General features: G+C 46.0%; 1 pseudogene; it reads right to left on the minus strand.

Annotated features, from left to right (window-relative positions):
* Nucleotides 1-6,767: 6,767 nt before the first annotated feature.
* On the minus strand, nucleotides 6,768-8,729 carry LOC101588115 (annotated as a pseudogene).
* Between the last annotated feature and the right edge of the window lie 215 nt (nucleotides 8,730-8,944).

Genomic DNA, 8,944 nt, shown 5'->3' on the forward strand with positions numbered 1-8,944 from the left:
GTCCTTTTGTGTGAGGCATCCATGTGTATCATGTGTCACATTTTCATTCCTTTGCATGGCTGTATAGTACTTCAAGGCAGATTCACCATCTTGGGCTTGTCATATAGCTCAGTGGGCTAAAGCGCTTGCTTATGCAGACACAGGGACTTGGGTTCAATCCTCAATGTGCTGTGCCAGTCCTGCCTCTGGGGCTCACTGAGATGGTGACTGAGACTGGGCATGGTGATACTTACTTGTAATCACAGCACTTGGGAGGCTAAAAACAGGAGGATCACTATGAGTCTGATCTCTGTAGTGACCCTGCAGACCCTGTACTAAACACAAAAAGAAAAAAACAAAAACAAAAACAAAAAAACCCAGATTGCCCATCTCATACCCATTATCTGCTGCTCGGCACCTAGTAGTTCCCACCATTTTAGCTTTTGAGAATGATGCTGCCATGAATGCTGGTAAATAAAGCCCTTCAAGTCCTGCTTTCAGTACCTTTGGGTATATACTTGGGTATGGCCATGTTGCACCACACAGTACCAGTATTTCTTTGTTTGTTGTTGTTTTTATGTATTTGGTACAGGGTCTACAGGGTCTCACTATGTAGGTCAGACTCATAGTGATCCTCTTGTTTACAGCCTCCCAAGAGCTGTGATTACAGGCGTGAGCTACCACACCCAGTCTCAGTCACCCGCTCAGTGTGCCCTGGGGTGGGGCTGGCACTTTGGCAAGCCAAGGATCAAACCCCCGCCTCTGCACTCTGCCTAAGCAAGTACCAGTATTTCTATGTCTGGTTTTGGGGGAGCTAACAAGCTATTTTCCATTTCAGTGGCACCATTTTAACATCCTACCAATGTTGTGAGAGGTTTCCAGTAGCTGTGTTTTGGGTGTTGATCCAAGAATCACCAAATATAATATCAAAGATTTTCCTCATGTTTTCTTGTAAGAGTTTCTTAATTTTAGCTCTAAAATTTAGGTTTCTGTCTTTTTATTTTTTTTAATTTAATTTAATTTAATTTTACTTTATTTTGCAGAACTGGGGCTTGAACTCAGACCCTTGTGCTTGCCAGGGAAACGCTTATTCCACTGAGCCATCTCCCCGGCCCAGTTTCTGTCTTTTTAGATTTTATATATGGTATGAGGTAGGGGTCCAACTTCATTCTTTTACAGGTGAACACTCATGTGTGCCAAAACCCTGTGTTCAAAAGACTCTTCTTTCACCAGTGGGCTTGTCTAGAGACCTTTTCAGAGTACATGTCTTATCATTGTGAGGGTCTCTTATCAGTGTGAGGGTCTCTTTCAGGACTCTGTTCTATTCCATTGAATTCTGTGATTACTGTAAGTTTGAAACCAGGAAATGTGAGTCCTCCTACTTGGTTCATCTTTTCAAGTCATTGTCACTATTCTGGATTCCTTGAATTTTTGGAATAGTTTGTCAGTGTTTACAAATAATTAATTTGGGTTTTTTTCTATTTGTTTTGTTTTGCAGTACCAATGATCATACTTGGGACCTTGTGTTTGCCAGGCAGGCACTTTTGCCAGTGAGCTATCTCCCTGGCCCTGTATTATTTTTAAGGGATTGTATTGAATTTATAGGTCTTTGGAGAATTTTGCCATCTTAGCAATATCGAAGGGGCTTGCCAGATAGCTCAGCAGATTGAAGCACCTGCTTAGGCAGGAGCAGGGGCTGGGTTCATCGCTGCTAGCCCCACCCTCAGGGCAAGCTGAGATGGTGACTGAGATTGGGCATGGTAGCGCACACCACGCCTATAACCCCAGTGGTTGGGAGGCTGTAAACAGGAGTATCACTGTGAGTCCAATCTATGTAGTGAGACCCTGTAGATCCTGTACTGAATACATTTAAAAAAAAAATTAAGCCTTCTAATCCATGAACATGGGATATTCATTTAAGCCATTTTAAATTTCTAAGTTAGGGTTAAGCCATACTGCAGCAGTGTGGGCCTTAACTCAACATGACATATGTCCTTATAAGAAAGGGACACTTGGGTTGGCAATGGTGGCATATATCTATATCTCTTGTTGTTCTCCCACCACACACACCTGCAGCCAGGATTGAACTCAGGACCTTGCACTTGCCAGGCAGGCACTTATGCCGCTGAGCTATCTCCCCAGCCCTGGCATATGCCTGTAATTCTAGCACTTAGGAGGCTGCAAGTTCAAGACCAACCTGAACTACATAGGGAGACCCTGTTTTAAAAAACAAAACAAGCTGGGTATGGTGGTATATGGCTGTAATCCCAGTACTTTGGAGGCTAAGGCAGAAGTATTGCATTGAGTTCAAGGACCAGCCTGTGCTACAGAGTGAGAGCCTGTCTCAAACAACAGCAACAATAACAAAACCCAAAAACCAAACAAACAAGAAGGGTCTCTTGGGCATGGACACACAGGGAGAATGCAATGTGAAAACTGGGATTAGTTTTCCTATGTCAAAGCTCTACAGAGACAGATTCTCCCCTAGTGTCTTCAGAGGGAGCACAGCCCCACCAGCACCTAGACTGTGGGCTTCTAGTTGGTACAGCTGAGAGACAGTGCAGTTCTGCCTAAGCCACTGGGTTTGAGTTTGTACCATTTTGTAATAGCAGTGCTAGTGCACCTATTTATTTATCTTTCTTCATGCTTCTCACTTTCTTCATATATATATATATATATATATATATATATATATATTTAGTACAAGGTCTATAGGGTCTCACTACACATATCGACTCGTAGTGATCCTCCTGTTTTAAGCCTCCCAAGCACTGGGATTACAGGCACGTGCCACCATGCCCAGTCTCAGTCACAATCTCAGAGCACCCCAGGGTCAGGGCTGGCACACCAAGCCAGGGATGGAACCCCGGTGCCTCATCCTTCTCACTTTTTTTTCCCTTTCCTCTTCCTTTCCTTCCTTTTCCTCTCCCTCCTTCTCCCTTCTTTCCCTTCTCCTCCTTTTCTCTCTTTTTCAGTGCTGTAGATTGTATAGGAAATCTACTCTGGCCTTGTCATGATCCAGAGGAGATCATATAGTTAGCCCAGGGGAAATTCATTGGAGTTGTAGTAAGTGAATTCCAGTCTACCACTTCCAGTGCAACCCAAAGCAAGAAGAGACAAACACATACCTGCAGCTGTGGGGAGCTAGGGGGCCTGTTTGTCCTTTTTGTTTGTTTTGGTGGAACCGGGGATTGAACTCAGGCCCTTGCACTTGCCAGGCAAGCACTTATTGTACTGAGCTATCTCTCCAGCCCCCAAAATATTGCTTAATAGTTTTTTTTTTTTTTTTTTTTTTTTGGTACCCAGGGATTGAACTCACAATCTTGTGCTTGCCAGGCAAGTACTTTTTCCACTGAGCTATCTCCCCACAATCTAGGGGGCCTGAAGTCTAGTTGGAATAATGGCTAACTGGAACAAAGGCTTGACCTAGGGCTAGACCTGTATTTTTTTTTTTTTTTTTTTAACTGTGAAGAAAGAGTGGCTCGGGGTTGGGTGACTGTGAGAATGGTTGGAAGTATGTGAGAACTGTGAGCATTGTGAGCTTGGCTGGGTAGGAGGCACCCTAGCACCTCTGCAATATGCAGAGAGAGATTTTCAGGAAGAATATTGGATTCCAGTAACAGGTAGCCTCTAAGTGGAGAGGAATCTGCATAATATTGTTTGAGGAAGCATCTTGTATTTTTGGTGGTTTGTCTCAGCTTTGATGTCTGGCTTTCTTGCCCTGAGATTCCCTAGACTCTTTTTCCTTTTTTTTGGTGGTACCAGGGATCAAACTCATGACCTTGAGCTTGCCAGGCAAGCATTTATTCCACTGAGTTATCTCCCTGGCCTCCTGAAACTCTTCCTTGAGACCCAGTCTGCCCACAGTGTGGCTTCTCTCAGCCCAGCTTGGGCTCAGTAGGAAGGAGTTATAGGCAGGGCATCACTGACCTGTCCGATTGCTTCAAAGACTACACATCAGCATCTTGGCTAGACCCATTTGCATTACTTAAAGCCAGCTGAGGAGGTAGGTATTACCTAGCCAGCTCTGTGCATATCAATACACAGAATTAGGGCAAGGTTTAGCCAAAAGGGGGAGAAATGGTTGTCTTTTAAGGAGAGCCATGCTGGTGGTTCTCCACAGATTGACCACATTGGGCCTCAAATATGCCAAGCTAAGCTGCCAGTGAGTTGCATCCTACCTTATTTTCTTTGCACTTTTCCTGTTGCTCATGGCTGCTGTACAGAAACACGTTTGACTTTTGCACACTGACTTTGGGCCCTGTGCATGTGTATTCCTTAGGACTGCCCAGGGACAAGACCATCATCTGTATGCCTTTTCTAGTTGTATCTAAATCTTTTTCTGGTCAGAGTGCACTCTGGCCTCTCTGGGTTGTCAATTGGACTCATTCTACAGTCTTATTTGGTTTGCTCAGTTGACTCTGGGTCCATGGCTACCAGGTTTCCTGGTTCACTGTGGCTGCTTTCTGCATATTCTATGTGTCAGGGACCCACCTCTGGTTGCTTGCCCTCCTTTGTTCATTTTCTGTCTGCCCAGCACCAACATACTGGTTCTTCTCAAAGCCTGTGCTCAGGATGGCAGAACCTACCCAGTGCAGCTGTGAGCACTGGTGGTGGTGGTTCTGGAGCAGGCCTGCCCAGGCTGTCTCCAGGGCTCATACCTACTGCCCCTTGTGGGGCAGGAAGTGGGAGGACCAGGTCCCAACCTCAGGTCTTAGGTCCTTATATCTTCCAGAGCCCTGCACACCCCACCTGCTGCAGAAGTCCTTACCTGTAATTTCTTTGAAGCCATTTTGTTATTTCACTGATTTGTGGGTACAAGGAACTAGAAATATCCCCTCTGTAAGATGGGTATACAGTTCTTTCTCAAGTTCACCAGAAACAAATGTGGCTTGTTTGCAACAGTGCTGTGTGCACAGGGTTCTGCTCCTGCACAGCTGTGCCTGGGCCTGTGTACTCACATTAAAGCTGGGCAGACACGCTCTCCCGGGGTGCTTGGGTAAAGCTCTGGTACCCTGGAGCTGGCTATTCTCCCTCCCCACAGCCATCTGCACCTCTGCAGCTCCCACCCTTTCCTGTCCAGCCTCAGTTGAGTATTGTCAAAGCTCATGGCTATCTCCTCAGAGCATCTGTCTCTCTCAGGGCAGGGACCCCAGGGCCCTGTGTATCTGTCTTGGTTACTTTTCTCTTGTTGCTGGGATAAAATACCTGATACCCAAATTAAAGAAGGAAAGGTTTATTTAGCTCACAGTTTGTGGAGGTTTCAGTCCATACACAGTTGGCTCTAAGGTAGAGTGGCACATAGCAGAGGGCTGTGGAAAACAGCAGAAATAATAGCAAAAAAGGAAGGAGCAGATAGAGTAAGCTTCTTTCCCTCCCTTATGTTGTATGTGGGCTACCTGCCCCAGCACTCACACCCATAATCCCAGCATTGAACACGAACCAATCAAAGTCTAGAACCTGCCCCTGTGATAGCATGAGGCTTTGGGAAGATAGCCAAACATAAACCAGAACAGCACCTCTCCTCTTCAAAGCCTGGAGCTCGTTTAGCTCTGGGGTCTGAGTTCCCCAAACATGAGCTTTGAGGCCCCCATCATGCCCAAGCATAGTGCCCATTCTCCTGGGGACATCCTGCATCATATGGGGCATAGACATTAGCTCATGTGAAGGACAGGGTCAGTGTGTTTAAGGGGTGCCTTCCTCCTAGGCACCTCCCTGGTCTCACACAGGTTACCTGTTCATTTGAGAATCCAGCTTTGGCTTACCTTTCTTTCTGATGTGGCAGTAGAGAGTGTTGGGAACCCACTCACATCCACACAGCCCTGTGAGCTCTAAGGTAGTCATCCTTGAGTGATTTGCCTCTGTCTGCCTGTGACTGCAACCCCAGGAAGGCCCAGCAGACACTATCCCTGATGTTGAATAACTGCCTAGCTTGGGGCTAACTGCTGTGGGGCTTAGTGTATTTCCAGGTGGTGGTGGTGGGGCACATGGAGGTGGCACATGCTGCAGAGCTGACATAGAACGGCTGCTCTGAGGATAGGTGGCACCAGGCAGTGTGGATGCCCTTAGTGGGCAGTACAACAAAGCAGGAACTCCCTGGGTTGGGGATGTCCATCTGGGTTGTACCCTGCAGAAGTGAACTCTCAGGTACTGGTCTGGGTCTGTGCCCTGTTTTGAAAGGTGGTTCATTATCAGTTCAGTTTCTGCAGTAGATGGAAGTTCATTTGGATGGCCTTTTTCCTCTTATGTGGGTGTGGTTTATTTCATTAGGTTGTCAGCTCCAGGACATGGGTTGTCCTCATTTGTCACTGTTGTGGTATCCCTGGGCTCTGTAGTGGTGTCCCTTCTCATTCCTTGCATCCTTCTCTCAGCCTAGCTTTTCAGTTTTATTGCTCTTTTCTTTTTTTTTTTTAATTTTTTTGTATTTATTTAGTGTGTGTGTGTGTGTGTGTGTGTGTGTGTGTGTGTGTGTCCAGCTCAGCCCACCAGGGGGTGGGGCTGGCCGGCATGTGGTGCTGGGGGATCGAACCCCAGTCCCTGTGCTTTGCCAAGCCCGCTCTAAGTAGGCACTTTAGACCACTGAGCCATCTCTCCAGCCCCTTATTGCTCTTTTCAAGGAAGTAACTTTTGATTTTATTGAGTTTCTCTTTCCAATTTTATTGCTACCTGGTCTAATTTTATTAATTCCTTTCTTCCTTTTATTTTAGACTTAGTTTGGTCTTTTTCTGATATCACAAAGTGTGAGGCTAGATTGATTCTCCATTCTTTTTTTTTTTTCCATAAAAACAAGCAGCCTTTATTGCAGTATTACAAAACACTTTCCATTTTGGCAATATTTTATAATGCACTTTGCTTCAAGGGTTGAGAAGGACGTGGGAAACTAAAAAGGGAAATTTCAATGACATTTCTAAAAGAAAAACTGTCCCAGCCCTCCCACCCAAATAAAAATCCAAATGTCACTTAATTTCACTACCTGAGAAGAGGCCACAAGGAAAGCAGCAGGCAAAACTCTTGCAATTTCACTGTGGATCATGCCAGAGACAAAAGAACATTCAAAACAGTCATCAGTATGGTCGGTTGCGCTGATCATTTCTGTAGTCATTTCTTCCTCCCATTTTGCCTCCATAGCCACCACCACTCCCGTCTCTTCCGTAGTCCCCTCTACTTCAGTCTCCCCCATAACCTCCTCGGTCTCCTCTGTAACCTCCTCGATCTCCTCCATAGCCACCTCGATCTCCATAGCCACCTTGATTGCCTCCATATCCGCCTCAGTCTCCACCATAAACCCCTCGGTCTCCACCATAGCCACCTCAGTCTCCTCCATAGCCACCTCCTCTGTCCCCACCATAGCCACCACTTCTGTCTCCACCATAGCCTCCCCCACTTCTGTGTCTACCATAGCCTCCCCCACTTCTCTCTCCACCATAGCCTCCCCCTCCACTTCTGTCTCCACTGTAGCCACTTCTGTCTTCACCATAGCCACCACCACTTCTGTCTCCATCATAACCACCTCAGTCTCCACCTCTGCCCCCACAACCTCTGTAGCCCCTCTCTCTACCATAGCCTCTCCCCTGGAAATCTCCTCCTGAGGGACAAGAGTCCTCTGGTCTAAGCTCATTGCACTGATTACAGGAATTTCTTCGGGAAAAATTCATATTTCCACATGATGGATTAGGACAAACCCAGTCCCCATTTTTGGGGTCTCCACCTCTCCACTGACAGCCTCCACGGCCTCTATGTCCTCCAGGGCCTTGCTGCCCACCTCCACTTCCACCTCCTCTCATGAGTTCAGGTCTTTGAGTGGCAAAAGACACTTCAATGATGTTGCCATGGAATTCTTTTCCATCAAACCAGTCAATGGCTGCCTTAGCTGAAGGAGGGTCATCAAATGACACTGTTGCCTCTCCTTTTGGCTTCCCTGTGTCTTTGTCTGTGTAAAGATTTATCATTGGTTTTCCAGTCTTCTTGTTTGTCTTGATAATTCCTATTTGTTTGGAGAACTCTCCTACTTGATCTGTAGACACACCTTCCCCAAGTCCTTGCACAAAGATCGTGTTGTTATCTGAATTATCAGATTCTGAATCAGCATCTGGTCTGGGTCCATAATCCCTGTGACCAACAAAATTTTTGAAGCCACCATGGTCACCACCACTTGATCCTGTCATAGGACCTCCTCCATCCTTGTCATATCTCCCATGCCCTCTACCTCCTCTCTGTGACCCGCCATATCCTCTATTATCTTCTCCATACCTACTCATATCACAATGGCCATCTTGTGTATGGTGACTGTAGTTTTCCCTTTGTGAATGATAGGACTGTTGGTTTTGATTATAGGAATCATGCTGCTGATTATAATTTGACTGCTCATCATACGAGCCTTGATGTTGATCATAACCTGACTGCTGGTCATAGGAATCTTGCTGACTATAGTTTGATTGGTCCTATGAAGGTGCTCTTCCACCTTTGTCTTCTGATGATTCCATGTGTTGTCCCTGGTTATTATATGATTCCTGGCCATAGGAACTCTGCTTTTGATTCTCATAACCATTGTAGGACTGTGAATAACCTGATTGGCTTTGTCTATAACTGGAATAACTGCCATAGTTCTGTCCATATGAAGAATCACTGGTTTGTCCATAGCCAGAATAGCTTTGTGATGCTTGTCCATAGCCTTGGTTGCCTTGATTTCCATAGGAAGAATAACTTTGCTGCTCACCCTCAGACTGACCTTAACTTCCAGAATCCGACATGACTAAAGGCAGCGGTGCTGAGGCCCCAGAGCCCACCAAGAACAAGGAATACAAGAGCCAGGTGGCGCAGTGGCCAGAATTCTGAGGGCAGAGCGGCGGGCTTGATTCTTCATTCTTTTTTTTAAATTATTTATTTATTGTTATTTATTACATTTTATTTATTGTGTGTGTGTGTGTGTGTGTGGCCAGCTCAGCCCACCAGGGGGCGGGGCTGG

The sequence above is a fragment of the Octodon degus genome, unplaced genomic scaffold (assembly GCF_000260255.1).
Source record: "Octodon degus isolate 3935 unplaced genomic scaffold, OctDeg1.0 scaffold00081, whole genome shotgun sequence".
Taxonomy (NCBI): domain Eukaryota; kingdom Metazoa; phylum Chordata; class Mammalia; order Rodentia; family Octodontidae; genus Octodon; species Octodon degus.